Source organism: Accipiter gentilis, chromosome 12 (assembly GCF_929443795.1).
Source record: "Accipiter gentilis chromosome 12, bAccGen1.1, whole genome shotgun sequence".
Classification (NCBI taxonomy): Eukaryota; Metazoa; Chordata; class Aves; order Accipitriformes; family Accipitridae; genus Astur; species Astur gentilis.
The window spans coordinates 10,270,663-10,287,678 of record NC_064891.1 but is presented as its reverse complement, the minus strand read 5'-3'; positions in this window follow the sequence as shown (position 1 = coordinate 10,287,678).

Sequence of the window (17,016 nt, the reverse complement as noted above, 5' to 3'; positions counted from 1 at the left end):
AAGCACACTTTCTGTAGTGCCAACCTAAGCCTACTCAGTATTACACTGTTTTGGGATTGCTTTCAAATGTAAAGATTGATTCTGATTTAATCTTCATGGCACACAGGCAAAGTAAAGGGGAAAAAAAGAGTAATCCGTGTTAAGTTCTTATTATCACTACATTTGAATATCTTCTTTATATATGTAGTGAGCAATGAAGGAACATTTTAACAGAAATGTTTGCATCTGCTACACTGGGAACTAACAGCAATTAATTCTGCAAATATTTATACATTTTATTTTGCAATTACTATGTACTTTGTAATTATTTGTTAACTAATAATTTCTGTAAATATTTATTTGTAGAGATAATTATTTGGCTATTCATTAGGAAAAAAAAATAATGTTACTTTTCTCCATTTGTGCAGCTACTCTTAAAAAAGGTAATGGCATCTCTTTTCAGCACTGGAATACCAGAGGCAGCTGCTTCCCCTTTTTTGTCAGGTCTCAGCCCTGGGTCTGGTCAGGCCATGTCCCATATGCTCAGTTCAAATGAGACAGCCCCCTCCAGCTGGTAAATTCAGAGAGGTTCCTCACACCATTCCCACTTCTCTCAGAAACATGGAAGCGAAAAGCCTAACATTTGCTTTCTGGAGTCACTTGTTCTCTTCTGGTAGCTCCAAGGAAGATGTCAAAAATTTAGACTGTGAGCTGGCGGCCAGCGTCTTCAGCTAGTTCAGACACAAGACCCCTCGTTAGTGAGCATAACATATTTGTAAGTAAAGGAATATTTGTTTATCCTAAGCTATCATCAGGGACTGACTCCAGGTGAGGCAGTAGCCCTGTGGGTGCTTGGTGTTCACGGAGCCCCCCTGCGTACTTCTGCAGGTATTAGGCAGGCTTTTTGCCATGTGAAGTGATTTTTGCAATTAGGACAGTCTTGCTTCCATGTCCCCAGTTTATTGCAGAAGAATAATTTGACAGGGTTTCATTATACCACCTGTGGGGCTCTTGACAAGTAAACGTACTATAAAGTGAAAACAGTAGGCAGTGTCCTGCAGACTGTCTCTCTTGTTCGTTTTGCATTTTTCATTTTCCTGGCATGCTGCGTAGTGGTAGCCCTTTGCAATAACGAAGACTGTCGTCTTTCTATCACTATTCTGTCAGCTGCCTCTGGGGAATCAAGAATCAGACAAAAAGTACAGCTTTCACTAGCCAGTATTGGCATTGCCCTTCTTCTGCCTGACAGCAAATCCCCAGATCTTCCATATGGGTTTATTATCCATATCAGAAGCATCTCCATTTTGCAGGCAATGATTCAGGGGAGCAGGACGTATGCAATGACACTCCAGAAGACGGTGGCAGGCTGGGGAATGAACCGTGAAGCAGAGGTCAATGCACTTAGCATGTTTGTCCTTGTTTATATATAAATTTTTGTACACTTAATTTCTCTGCAAATAAAGCCACTGACTGAACTCACTCACCAGATGTCGATCCCTACTGTCAACCAGCTACTCCACAGCATAAGTCCCAGCAGTGACCAAGGCTACAGGCTTTTGAGAAAAAGAAATTAAGAACTCACATAAATCTTAGCCTTAAGGAAGCTTTCCCCTGCCCCACCGTCCTTAAGCTTACTCTTTACCACTACATCCAACTCCCTACCTATTTCCATCCTATCTTCCCTCACCATTTGATCCCCAGGTGCCTACAAGGTTCACTGGCACACACACCTTTTGCGTTTTCCTCCAAAACATAACTGAAAATGGGATTATTAAGGAAGTACCACTGGAAGAGTGAAGGAAAAAAAAAAAGTGTCTCTATTAAATTTATGACTGACTGAAAGCAAAACCAAGCAGTAAATGCCATCCAATGGATCCTTTTCCAGAGTCTATCAATCACCAAGAACTGGATTAACACCAATGAAGCTCTGGTGACCCCACAAAGGAAAAGATGCTGGGCATTTTCTCATTGCTGAGCAGTTTAAATACACCAGGCTAGCTGCAGTGGCAGAGCTTCCTTAAATCAGGGCTTGATCCTACAAGAAGGAGCATTTAGACCCTATTTTAGGAAGAAGAAATGCAAATGTGAGTTCAGGCATGGAAATACTCCCCATAAAGGCTGTAGGACGGCTGATGTGCTGGAGAGCAAGCGTGCAGTGGATCAATACTCCCGTGCTTGGGGAGGCTGAACAACTTCTGCTAAGGTTTTAAATGCACAGAAACCTGCGGTAGAGTTGGGAATGCATTTTCTAGACTCTCTTCTAATGGGTCTTGAGCTCTGTCATCCTTAAGTGGTGGTGCCAGGAATATGAAGGAGGAGATGGCAGAGGAGATGAATATGCACCTCCCCATGTTTTTATCTGTCCTCACTAAGAAACATTAGGCAAACTGCCCCAGACAGACTGCGAGGCCACCAGATCCCCAGAGCACACTCGTGTTGCACAGATACTCACGCAACGGCTGTGGGATGTGCTAAAGCACCGAGAAAATAGCTGCAATATGTGAAATTCTGGTCATCTTGCGAGACCTGCCAAATTGCTGAGGCTCGGAGCTCCAGATTCATCCATCGTGAAGACCTTGTCTACAAGGTAGCTTCTGTGTCAGGTAAAAATCTATCTGATGACATTTTATTTTAGAAAGTGCCATCCATCCAGGGTAAATGAACCTTTTCTTTATAATCTAGTTGGTCCATCTCCAAAATGTGGCAGAACACTTGGTAAATGGGGATGTTACTGAAAACATCTTCCATGTCGAAACTTTTATATTCCCTCGTATGCCTCAGCTGCAAACGCCACAGGCTCCCATTTCACAAGCAGCATGAAATCTCTGGTTTACATTTGGATTTAGTTAGATGTCAGCTGTCTTTTTAAGTACTTCTTTTGTAGAAAAGTGATTGACATTACTTCTGTAGTTGGGGAGTGCAGTCTATTCTACTTCTTTGTTATAATCAGGAATTCAACAAAATATTTTTCTCAAAGCCTTTGGCCAGTAAAATTATTTAAGCCGTCAAGATTTCAGTCAAGCAGTGTGAGAAAGGCTATTTTCCTAGCTTAGTGTAATGACCAGAAAAGCCTCTATGCATTGCTGTTTATTATACACCCCATTTACTTTGATATAATGCTAATACTAAACCAAAGTTTAAAGCCTGTGAAAGTCACGTTTTCCTACACGGGGAAAGCAAATTTTGCTAATCTGAAACATCTGAGAAGGTACAATATAACCCTGGCAGGAATAGACAGTGCCCGGGACCGTTTCTGTCCTCCCACATCTGCTCAGGTGTCCCCCCCTCTGAGTACCACCCCAACAGGCAGGGAGCCCTTGCAGAAAGTCTCAAAAAAAGGGCGCAGAGAAGAAGAAAACAGAGACAAAAGGCTAACAAGTGTCAGAAGCGGCATTGAACAGTTTCCATTGGAAGAGAAACAAAGCAAAGCAGGACTCTTCTGCTTAGAAAAAAGCCCCCAGGTAACCTTTTGGTGGACAAACAAGACTTCCACAGTCTGGAGAAGGTGGCAAGGGAGCAAATACCTGCTGATGACACAGGTACTGGGGGGGAACCTGTGCAAAGAGCCCTTTGCAGGTTAGAAATCACAGGGAGCACTTCTTCACAAACAGTCCAGTGGGATCAGTGGAAGTTCTATCACTCCCAAAAAAATTATCAATAGATGCAAGCAGGAACTACACAACTATCAGAGGAGCCATCAGCTGGGGGTAAACGCACCAGGGCACATGCGGCTTGATGCCTACAAAGATGTTAATGCACAGATTGATAGACATGGCATGAGCAGGATTGTCTGTAATAGCTTTGTTTCCTATTCTATTTCCCAAAGCTTCGGCTACAGACTATTACTGTTAATCAGAAATTTCGCCAGGCCTAGGTTTAGCTTTCTGCTTATACCAAGAGCACAGAAAACACCACAATTACAATATTTCTCCAAACCGTGATCTATCTTCTTCATGTCTATTCAGCATCATTCAGTCCAGGCTAACACCTTGCCTTCCTTCACTTAAAACTTTGGATCTTGATTTATCTGTTATCCAACCTGTAGATCACAAATGCTGCGGAGCAGGATTATTTTTCTCTTGGGGTTTTTTTTTTTGCAAAATAATCAGAAAAAAATGCAATAGATTATTATTTTAATGTTAATGAAAAGATTTGAAACTCACATGTGTGGAAGAAATCTATAGACATGCAGCCCCTTGCAGACAAAAGACTCAGTGACATTATTTGATAGTGGGATGAGCAATAGCCTGTAGGAGAGAGACCAGGGAAGTCCCTCTCTAATCATCAAGGAACCGGAGAAAGAAATGGACCATGAGAGGTCACTTAATCCATCCTTTAGCCCCAGACCAAGTTCAGCTGCACCTATGGCATTGCAGAAAGGTACCTGACCCATCTCTCTCAAATAATCAGAGACAATTACTGACACCAGAGCCTCCCTGCAAGATCCCGCAACACCCCGCTGGCCTTGACGTTACATGGCTTTCCTCACACCTAGCCAGAACCTTTCTCGCTGCAAATTAAGCCCATTATTTCTTGTCTGACCCCACAGTTTGCCCTGGAAGGTACCCCCGAGACCGCCTTGGCGGGGAGGGCATGCCATCAGTGTGCCAGGGCAAGGCAGGGAGGGCATGTGTTCAGGAATGTTTTCTGTCTTGTATTGAAAAGCAGGATATTTCCTATATTTATCCTCCCTGAAGATAGAAAAAAGATGCAGTACCCTATATGTCATTGGGATAACATCTGGATTTCTCAAGGGCTTTTTGAAAGCCATACCAGACTCCTGCACTCTTTAACATCCTTCCTATAGCTTTCCCGTTTGTTTGCTTTTTGTCTTTGTCACAAGGGATTTCTTGTTTCTTTGGGTGTCTTCATAAATTGAATATGTCCACAGCAATGGAACTCCAAGAAATGCAAGGCAAAATAACAAGGTTGCAAAACCATGTGCTTAATTTCACAGTCCAGTTCCTCAATATGGAAGACAGAAATGTCTCTCTCCTGCATCCTCCAGTCTCACATATTGTTCAGCAATTTATACTTATCAAGCACTTGACACACATTTTTACAGATTAAACTTTCAGCCCAGAGCCTATTAAAATGCCAGCTGACAATGCAAAATGTATTAAAAGTTTTAAAACCACCTCTATCACCAATTACCTGGCCCCATGCAGTTTTACTGCACGTGACAAACATTTATTGGCCGTGGTTTAATACAGATAGTACCTGCACTTAAGAACTTTTAAAGGTTGAATTCACTTCAGAAGGGCGACGATTTCACTCGTGTCATTCAGGAACACCTCTACCGAGGTCAGCAGAACAACGCTATGGCAGGAGAGTTAGGCCCTGTGTTTTTTCAAACCTTTCTATCCTGTCCCAAATGCAGCGATGGACCTGCACGTTTGCAGCTTTTGTCTTTGCACTGCAGCTTTTCTAATACGCTAAATGGTTTTTTGAGTAGAAGCTAGCCCCTAGAGCTTCAGGCTATACCGAGGATGTGTTTTCATCATCTTTGCAATAATTTTTCCTTTATATAAGCAGTCAAATAGCACAGTCTGGTACGGGTAAATATCCCACTGTATTGATGAAGCTTGAAGCAAAAAGCATTGCTAGAACAAAACCACATATTTACGAACAAAATCAGGAGGAAACATGTCCTTGGGGGAATCATATCTCCCACATGAATCGCCTCACAATAAACTGCACTGATGTGGCACGACAGTTTGTATAAGGGTTAAGTTGAAATAAGAAGTTGGAATTAAAACCCTTCACTTCTGTGATGGTCTGATTCATCTCTGCTGATAAAAGACCTGAGGTGCCGCTTAAGCTATAAAACCTGGAGTACCTTCCCCGCGCCTTGTGGATTCCCCCCGGTTCTGCCAAGCTCTGCCGCAGCCTTCAGGATACAGCCTTTAGAGAAGAACTGAACTCTGACAGCTTAATTTAGTTTTACACTACACTGACTAAACTATTGCAGCTGTTTTGTCTTGCTGTAAAATAACAGCTCTTTAGGACGGCATCGCTATGAAACAAAACATTCCCAGGTACTTTGTAATGAGCAAGGTCCAGTCGAGAAGAATTCCTCCTGACCCTTTAAACTTTAAACTTACCTTTTTTTTTTTAAAACTATTGCAGAATCCTTTCAGGTTGAAGATGAATGTAATAGAAAAGCAATTCAACAATGCCACCGATGCTTTGAACAACCTTCAAAGTTGCCTTGAGGAGGTTAGCATGTTAATTTGTCAGGAGCAAAATATTACTTGCAATATTCGGTGACTTCCACTCCATGACTCATTTGCATCTTTCCTGAGTAAGGACAGAAGAAAGGAATACACTAAAGTCTTGAAATGGCAACGGTCCTTCAGTACTTATACAATCTACGCTACGTTTGCATCTGACAGCAAAGGAAAATACATTGAGAAAACATGTTCATTTCTCACCCAGGAAGGTGAGGAATTCCTCAATAAAATAAAAAAAAATAAAGAAGAGGGGAACAATACAGTTTAAAAACACGCACACCTTCTTTGAGAGCGAGGATGCAGCATGATTAAGGGGCAAGACACAACCTTGCATACCTTAAAATCGACCCTGCTGAAGGAGACAGCACGGCACCTCACCCTTATTTCTTAAGGCTGACTTCCCTGGTAGATGAGACAAATGGGTAACTTAGGTTTGTGCTTGCATGCATGGACCTGATTCCCCCATGCAAAATAAATCTCTGCCTGCACAACCCGGTTATATTTTTATATCACATTTTGTTGCCATCAGTAACTCCTTTCACAGCTGCATCTACATCCAGATTTTCTTTCCTTCAGATTTAAAACTGAAAACGCTGCAGAGCTGCAGCAGATGAGCAAAACAAGGCCGCATCCTCAGCACAATGCACGGGCTGCAATTTCATCCCCAAGATTCGGCTGCTCCACTTGAATTGTGCTTTTGTGTTTTATGGCATGAACAGAAACATCTCACTGAATTGCCACCTTGTATTTGGTTACAGACAGCACTCAGTATTATCCGGCTTTTTGCAAAACGGCGTCTCTGAACATATCCCCAGTGCACTGGGAAGAAAAACCTGGACAAGACTGGAAGAGGGAGCACTGCTTTCTTTTTATTTTTGCAGAGCCGGAGTCTGTGTTATTTAGTCCCCAAACTTCCACTTCTGCAGTAGTAGCACTCGTTCAAAACTGCAGTCGGGTACATCGCAGGTCAACGGTGGCTGTCATAAGGTGCCACGGGCTGATGCAGGCTGATTATTTAGGGTGAAGCAGACTGGAAACAGGAGCAATCCTGTTAGTTTATGCTTCTGAAAGATGGTTGTGATTCATCCCTCTGTCCTGGAAATTCACCCTGAGCATCAATTACTCAGGAGCGAGGCTCTGCCAGGATTTTGTATGAGGGAAAATGCTCATTCACTCTTTGAAGATGTGGCACCATCCCAGAAACCAGCAAGACCCAAAACCAGCAGCTAGCATTTGCCAGGCAGATTTCTTGTAAAAGAGAGTAATTTCATATTCTGCTAAGGAAAACTAAGTATTATTTTTATCTCTCACCAGCCTTCAACTCCAAAGTCAGGCATATTAACGGCTACACTTTTTGCCTCTGACAGCAAAGACCTAATTCTGCCCTCAGAGACTGGCACAACCCGGTTGATGTAAATATGTCAAATTAATGAGAAAGCAAATCTGTACGCCAGTGATCCCATGGTAGAAAGGTAACACGGGGACATGGAGGGCTCCACTTTATTAATTATAGGCATCATTCACATTATCCGTATTTAACGTTATGTACATTTGACAAGCGTATCCACTTTCTAGAAAGCATTAGTGGTCCAAAGTCGGAGGATGAAGCACCGTCCCTTACACTGACCATAGGGACATTTCATCTGCCGGCAGCGGAACCGAAGCAGACACCACAGAGCCCCCAGGTTGGGACCCCCCCAAAAAACCCACAGTGCCTTGGCCTGCAGCTGGGGTGGCACCGGCCAGGAGATGCATGGAGGCAGGCAGGAGGTTTGCAAAGAGTTTGGGATGTTAGGCAAACAGGAGGGATAGGGATGAGGGGACAGGTAGGGATGAGGGGACGGGACAAGGGACAGCATACTGCAGAAGGGCTCAAATCCCAACTGAACTATCTAATAATAATGTAAAGAATACATAATAACATCTAATCAAAACCTCCTCCAAATGAGGCAGGTCTGGCTCTCTGGGAGATGCTACCAATGTCATCCTGCTTGAATTTTGGTTTGGGGGGGGGGGGGGGTGTATTTTTTTGGTGGTGTGGGGTTTTGGTTTGCGGGTTTTTTTAAGGTATTATCTCCCCAAGAAACAGAAGAAAAGCCCTTCTTTTCCCAGCCCCGCCCCCTCTTGCCGGCTTCCTCCCCCGGCCGCGACACCAGGTGGCAGCGCAGCCCCGGCCAAGGCCAGCGGCATGGGGAGAAAATGGGAAAGAAAGAAAAAAAAAAAGTGGAGATAAAAAAAAACAGCAGTGGGTTTCTAACAGGCTGCCTGCAGGGAAAGCAGTCCTGCTGAGGGAACCCTGTCCCCTCCACGTCCCCCGTGGGATGCCGGTGTATCTAGCCCTTGAAAAGAGCAACTCCAGCCACTGTGGAGATGCACAAGGATGCAGGCACACAGGTAGGGATGGCTACATTTGTTGTTCCTCCTCGCCCTCAAAACCAAGAAAAGCTTATTTCTAATGAGGGACACAAATTTCAAAAAAAAAAACAAACAAAAAAAAAACATAAACTGGGAGTTCAAAGAAAAATACCAGCTTAGGCTGATCAGCATGTTTTGTTTAGGTTTAGGCACTTCAAAATGTGTTTTTTAAAGCAAAATAGCATGCATTTCTGAGGAAAGCTATCTTTTGAAACAGAGAGCAGAGAGAAGCAAAGGTTATGCTAGGAAATCAAAGAGCAGAGTCTTTCAGCACTGCAAACTTTTTGCCAACTTATTTCCAAACCCAGAAATGCCTAGAAATCAAGAAGTGGAAAGGGTTTTTCCATCCGAGTCTGTGGCAGGAGGTGCAGGCTGCAAGTTTATTGAGCTCCAGGGTGAAACCAAGAAGCATTTTCCTCCTGTAACTCCATTTAAAAGACTGTTCTGGTCCCGCATGATAAACTTAGAAAATTACCAACCTAAATATTCCCCTGGCCAACTTCTACCCATCTGGTTTTGCCTCAGCATCATTCTTTGGCTAAAATACCTTCCCAAGTCTTTTTCTCTGTTACGCTGCTATATAATCAATCATAGCTCCTCCTAGCCTTTGCCTTTTGGCTGAACAAGCTGGGAATTGGCCTCTCCTTTCCCAAAACTGATACCTTCAGCCTCAACAAATTCACTTTGTCCCTTTCACAAAATGCTCGGTTGCGAGTTCCCAGCCAGCTCCCACCTCGGATGTTCCCGTGGCCGGGGATAACCCAACTTCTCCAGCGGCTTGTCCGGGCCCTGCCTGACCTGCACAGAGGAACAGGATGGACCTGTGGTCGTCACCACCAACCCACCCACAGCCCCCCACCACACCCCCCACCCCCCCCCCAAGATCAAGGGTTCTGGCAATGCCTAGAGCAAAGAGCATTCAAATGCTGTGCAGGCAACACGCAGCACTTGTGCGAAACAAGGCAACCTTGACCCCAAACGGCTGGTCAGGTGTGACCTCTTCAGCCTTAAAAGCAACTATCTTGCAGCCTATCTGACCTCTGCAGAAGAGCTTTCTTGAGACCTCGGCAACCACAACTCCCATAAATACCCTAGATACCATAACTCCCCAGCCATCGCCCCCCTGGACCACGCAGCCCCCTCCACCTCTGTTTTATGAGGATTTCAGGGCTCGTTTCCTGACAGCTCCTTCCTCCTGTAAATCCAGCAAATCCGAAGATTTTATCTTGTGCATCTCTGTTAAGAGCCCTTCTTGGGGAGGTGGATATTTGCCAAGCACTTCCTCGGCTACTGATCCGGTCTTAAGTTCGTTGAGCAGAGAGCGAAGCGTCTGCTGTAGCAATCTAACCACAAAATCCAAGCAACACAAAAGGCATACCCAGTACTCAACACCTCATTTCACAACCTAACAGATAAAGGCAGCACCCTCTTCCCCCCTTTCCCACACGCGTAACCTCTCTACGTGCTTTTTTTCCACATCGGCATTTCACGGCATCGGTGCTGGGGAGGTGGAGGTGAACTCCCATTGAGCAGGGACTTTTCGGGGAGGTCGTTGTGTCTCCAGATTTTTTTCAGAGTGAGGCCAAGCATGAGGAGGAAAACACAAATAAAGGCAGCAAGGAGAGGGAGAAGGCAGCAGTGCTTCAGTATTTGTAGGAATATTGGTATTTGGCTCAACTGAATTGAATAGGGCTGACACACACAAAAAAATTGTAAATAAGAAGTATACTGGTTCGTTTTGCATGACTGGTCTCTTGAAATGGATAATAATCTCTCAAAGACAACACACAACATACCTGGTTTTGGCCCTGTACTGGCAGGGACTGGACACAGTGTTCTTGCAGATCTCCCAGCCTAAAATCTAATTGTTCTGTACTGAGAAATTTCTGAACCACACAGGTATGGGAGGCTTAAAGACCTATCTCTTGACACCCAGATCTCCAATGGACATTGAAGGTGGACCTACAACTTTGCCTTCTTTTTGTGAAGATCATGGTGATTCAGGTAACTCGGCCTAGAATACAGGTGAAAGAGTTTACAGTCAGAGGACTAGAGGCTTGGGAAATGAATCTTAAAAGAGTGGCAGAAATTATGTCGCTTAAACAAATAAGTACTCTCCTAAAGCCCCTCAACCTGAACAATGGTATTTTCTTTTTAACTTGACCTGAACAGCTGGGCAGTCTCTGGTCATGCTCACATGCCACCCACACTCACTGCTCCTTTATTCCCCACTCCTGTCCTGGGATTTAGCCAATGTTCCCAACCTTCGGTACGAGAAAAGGGGTGTCTCCTCCCAGCAGGCATCTGCAGCACAGCCGTCCCAGCACCCCATCCTCAAGGGCTCCTGAATGGCACATAGCACCCACAATCTCCTGCATCACCCTCGACAGGAGACCTGGCTGCTAATGACACTGGGGGAAAGACGGAGCAATGTAGCGGTATCGTTAGCGTATTTCTTTGCAACGTAAGGAAACGAATAAGCTGCTAATTCCCAGAAAATCCCATTGCAGAGAAAGATCACATTTTAATAGAGGTGAGACATCAAGCTGGTAAGTTGCAGATACATACATTAAAAAAAATAATATGTCGCACAGAATGGTACAGGTCTAAAACTCACTGAATAGCTCAAAAATGACAGTCAGGAACATCTGTGGCAATATTTGATCACAGCCAAGAGCACAAGGGAGTGATGCAGGTGAGAGAGGGGAGGACATGAGGGGGATCCATGAGGACCCTCTCCACAGAACCTAACATCACCCAAGATCAACCAGTGTGTGGTGGAAATATCCCTTCTGTCCTGGAGCAGAATGGGAAAAATTCTGCACGCTGCTGAGGATTTCATCCTTGGCCAGAGGAGGGCCACAGGGTGCACTTTTTTGGGAGAACAAAGATCTGAAAAAGGGCTCAAGGACATAGGTGGAACCTGAGGCAGACAGATCAGAAAGACACCCAGTGCCATAGTGGGACAGCCCTAGACTTGAAGTCCCGCGAGCTTTCACAGACATGCTCCTCACACCATATGATGGAGAAACAGAGAACGGAGAAGGTGGCAACATACTTGCTCTTCCTCCCTGGGTTGTCCGTTCTTCCCTTTTTTCCCCATAAAACAACAGATGGAAGAAGCCAGGGAGAGAGTTGATCAACAGCTGAGAAGAACAAGTGCTCGCTTGACCTACTCACTCACAAAACATTGACGTATGGCCATCCCAGTCTGACTGGGCACTGTGATGAAAGGCAAGCAGGGAAGCAGCACCAGCCATGGCTAAATACCTGCTTCTCACCCTGGAGTCACCTAGCTCTGCCAAAATACACCCACAAAGGTGGGTGGCACCACCCCGACTCCTTTGGTGTGATCCAAGATGCTCGCAAGAGGCCAGGGGATCCCAAGGGATGCCGGCAGGAGCTGCCTGTGGGCCTTCCCCATCCAAAGGACCCCGGCATATGGAGGAGGAAGAAGAGTCTTGGTCTCTCACCTGCACAGAGACCCCCCAGGTTTTCTCAGGACCCTGTAAGCCAAGAACAGGATATTTCCTGAGGATTAGGTAATGATGAAAGAAGCTAGTGGCAAAGAAGTTTGTCATAGGTCTGGCAATAACCTGTCCTAAAGCAAGTCGCTTTTATACGATCTGATGGGCGATGACAATTTGTTTATGACTTAAAGAAAGTTGGTCTTATCCATAATGTTACTTTAACCTTCTTAACTAAAAGCTTTTTTTCTTCACTACTTAAAAAACTTTCTACAGCAATCCCATCAGTGGTCCCACAGACAGGTTGGAATGTTTCCTGTTGCTGGCTTCAAGTGTTCTTCCCTTTACATCCACTAACTACATACTTACAAAAAATAAAATAAAAAAAAATTAAGGAAGCCGATGAGTCATTCAGGAATCCTAAGTGCCACACACAGGTGTGGATTCATTGGCCTTTTCGGCAAAAGCTTGGAGTCACACAGTCCCTGCCCCTCATTACATGCCATTCCTTACCCACTGCTTTCTTCATTGCTCCATTTGCTTTTGTAAGGCTGCTCTGAAAAAGAAACAAGACAAACAAACAGGAATGACCCAGGTTTTATTTCCACAGGGTTATTTTCAACCTGGATCTTCTCACTGGTTTTGTTTATGGTGCAGGTCCACAAAAAAGATGCGTCTGCACAAGTGAGGAGGCAGCGGGCTGCAGTTCATGGCAGAATGAGTGGCCAGCAACAAGGAGCCCTTAAAGAGGAACATTAAAAGCTTTTGCACCTAAGTAACGAGTGATGAGATGCCGTACCCTGCACTCAGACTACAAATTCCATATGATTTTATCTAATAAAAAACCCATAGCATTTGTCTTTCTTTTTCCAGTAATGCAAGTTTTTAATTCATGCGTCTCCTCGTTGTCACGCTTTTTTCAGCACCGCCAGAAGAGCCAACATCACGCCTTCTTCTGGACTGTCAGACAGAAGCTGCAGAGCCAAAAACAACAGAAAGGAAAGACAAAATAAACATTTCTTTCACCAGTAAGCTTACAGGTGAGGCTCGCAGTGTTGAAAGGTGTTACCTGCAATGAAACCAAACAACCAAATTTAGGGTCTTAGATCTGAGCTTGGAAACATTCCCTGGGGCAACAGTCCCCCTCCACCAGAAAGCCAAGAGAGCGCAGCTGGGATGTAAAGGGTACATAGGAGCTACCTAAGCTTTCCAGACAAGCCGAACTGGAATGGAGCTATTGGGAACAGCTTCTGGCATACTTACGGGACCACCAAGAGAAAGCAGGACCACGAGGACCTCGAAAATGCCAAGGGGCTTTGGCAAAGTGGCAAATCAACACCTGATATGCACAAAAAGTATACGGTTTCACTATACAGTGAGAACGGTTGCTGCACTAAAAAAAGAAGATACAGAAACGTATAGAAAAAGAGGCATAAAGGCTAAGACTAGAAAATAAGGCACAGAGAAGAACCCCTTATAAATGTAGGCAAGTGCTTTAATTCCTTATAGAACTCTATTTTTTTTCTAGATATATTTGCTGTCTTTATGAAGAGTTTTCTCAGTGGGTGTCTCCTGAAGCTGAAAAATCTTTTTCTTGCTCTAAATCTCACAGGAGACAAAGAAGGGAATTTATTCAAAGCCTGTATGTGAGATTATCACATATCTTCTTAGTTTGAAGAAATAAACAAGTTGTTTGTGTTTCGAGTGAGAACATTTTCTTCCTATGAAGCTGCCAGAGGAATTCAGTGCATCTTTCCACAATGACCTTTGAAAATGACCCTATAAGCCTTCACCACCCTGTGAGAAGTACAAACAACAGAAAAAAAAATTATTGAACCATCCAAAGTGGAGATCTAGCACCTCTTCCCTCACTTTATGGGGGTTTAATACTTAGTCGAAACTTGCCATGCAAAATCTGATTAATGATCTTTAAAGCCTGATACAATACCACTGCAGATTCAGCCCTTAACTGAAACTTAAATACCAAACCTAGCAATTTGTCTCCAAGGAAGCAATACCTGAGATACCAGGGAAAAGGCCAAAGCTTTGCATTAACAAAGGGGAAACTTGCTTCTCAGTTCTGGTTAGCTATTTCTTTTCTCATGTCTTGAGCAGGTAGGAAGGTCTGCAACCTTTTAGCCTTAGCCAGAATAGAATTGTACATGTTCATCACATATCTGCAACATTTGGGCATCTACAACAAAAAAAGGGTTGCCCTTTCCAACCCAAACTGTTCTGTGATTCTTGATTATTGCTGAAGCCTTGTTTTAAATTATAAAATCACAGAACAGTTTGGGTTGGAAGGGACCATTAAAGGTCACCTAGTCCACCCCCCCTCCAGCGAGCAGGGACATCTTCCACTAGATCCGGTTGCCCCGTCCAACCTGACCTTGAGTGGTTCCAGGGATGGAGCATCGACCATGTCTCCGGGCAACCTGTGCCAGTGTTTCTCCACCCTCACTGTAAAAGTCTTCCTTGCATCCGTCTCTCTGAATCTACCCTCTTTTAGTTTAAATCCGTTACCCCTTGTCCTATTGCTACAACCCCTGCTAAAAAGTCTGTCCCTGTATTTCTTATAAACTCCCTTTAAGTACGGGGAGGCTGCTCTAAGGTCTCCCTGGAGCCTTCTCTTCTCCAGGCTGAACCACCCCAGCTTTCTCAGCCTTTCCTCACAGGAGAGGTGCTCCAGCCCTCTGATCATTTTTGTGGCCTCCTCCGGACCCACTCCACCAGGTCCATGTCCCTCCTGTGCCGAGGGCTCCAGAACCGGCCACATGGCAACAGCTCAGTTTAATTGCACATTATGCAATACCATATTTTAATGAATCAGTTTTAAATGCGCTGCTCTTTAATTTCCTTGTGAGTTCCTTTTCATTGGGAAAGGCACATGGGTGAGTTCAATTTTGCTTTCGGGTACTATTATTTTCGATCTTTTCATTACATCAGGTTTATCGTGTCACAGTTCCATTGAGGCAGTTGTTACTCCAGCCTCGTGCTGGTGCAACACACATCTTTTTTTTCCTCCCTCTTGTTTTCCCTCAGGCCGAACAATTACCATTCCTCTCCTCCTCTATTTCTGGAACTATCTTTTGTCCATTTTATCTGTTGAGTGGCCAAAACCCAAGGAATCGGAGAAGCTTCTCATCAGTTTACTTGCGCTGGGTTATCCCTGAGCACTGGGCTGATGAATGCATTAAAGACATCCAAGAGGATGGTGAACATTTTTATACCAACTGCTTGCAGCTCATCTCAAACCAGCCACTTAAAGTTTCCTCTCTTCTACTTGACCTTCGTGCCCACGGTACCGAGTGGGGTCAGCAGCTCCTACATCACCTTTGCCCTTTCTGGTTTTGAACTGATGCAATTCTGCATTTTCTTGTAACACCAGCATAGATTAACACATAAAACACTGTTTATATCTCTCCCGAGTTAATTATTACACTGCACAGCCCGGTCAGTGCAACACTGTGTCAGGCAAAGTGAGACAAGGAATTCATCCCGATTTCAAAAGAAACACTTCATTTTCACCCCCACCCCTCCACGGTTTCCTAATCTCAGTTTCACCAATTTGTTTTCCATGGTGAAAGATTTCTCTGTGAAGGAGGAAACCATCTATACCTGTGTATTTAGCTACATTACCTCACAGTCCTTATAAGTAACCTCCCAGTTCTACAAGACCAACAAGATTTTATTTTTTCATAACAAAGACTAGAAACACAAGTAATAAATTATAATTCTGACCCTTCGTCCTAGGTGATTCTTAAATATGCAGGAATATAGTAAATATGTTTATTTCCATGGAATTCAGATAATGCATTATATAAAACTCTACTAAAATTTGGTTTTGTCATGCAGTAATCAAATCACAAGCAAAACAAGATGAACGGATGCACACCAGCATAACTCCCTCTCCATCTCCTGTGGCATCACTATTGCTACAGAGATGTACCAATTGTGAGATGTATTCCAGTCTCTTAATCTGTAATAAAAATGTCTACATGCAGATTTATTTTGAGATCATCTTAATTTATAATGAATTTTGACAGCGTTTTGTCTCCCCATCCAGAAAAGAAAAAGAAAGGCAACAGGAATCCCACGCCTGCAAGTACAACTGCAGTGAAGCTGGGACATTCGCTCCCAAGGGTTTGCCTGTACCGATATCTTGCCATTTAAAACTATTTTAGGAACATTCAGAGAAAACTACAAGCAGCAACATAATAAATAAAGCCAGTTTAAACTGTGTATCTGCAAGAGAATCTAAGTTTGCCAAAGCAAATGATCAGGCATCTGCGTGTGTTAATTGGTGTGAGTACCCTTAAGCAAAAACCTTCTTATACACCAGCATCCAAAATGATTTCTTCTCTATCAAGTACTGTACAAGTGAAAGGTCTCTAAGTCTGATCCAGAGAAATGCCCTGAAGGTGGCAGAACTTTGATAAGAGATTTTTTTTTAGTTGTTTCTGCAATATGTTGAGAAGGGGTTGTACTGGGAGCAAGGACCGAACAGTTACTCAGCGACTTGGACTGCTGAATGGTGACCAATAATATCCTGTATAAGTGAGAGATACCCAATGTAAAGTTTGAGGTGAATCATAAAAATTAAGGTGGCAGTTAGGCAACAGACTCAATAGACAGCAGGACATCTTCAGTGAAAGAATCAGACAAATCTTAACAGCGAGATGAAGACACTACATGAACACTTATTTTACAAGCTGACTACGGCATCACAAACCGTGTTTTATAAAGAGGGCCCTGAGAACCTGGGTAGACGAGTGAAAAACATCTGGTTTAAAAATACCACTGTGTGTACATTAGACTGACTGCCAAAAATCTTCACGCTCATCTGCAAAAACTTACAGTCTATGTTGTTTCTTGCTTTAGTAATGACTCCTCACCAGCCTCAGATCTTACACCTAGACATA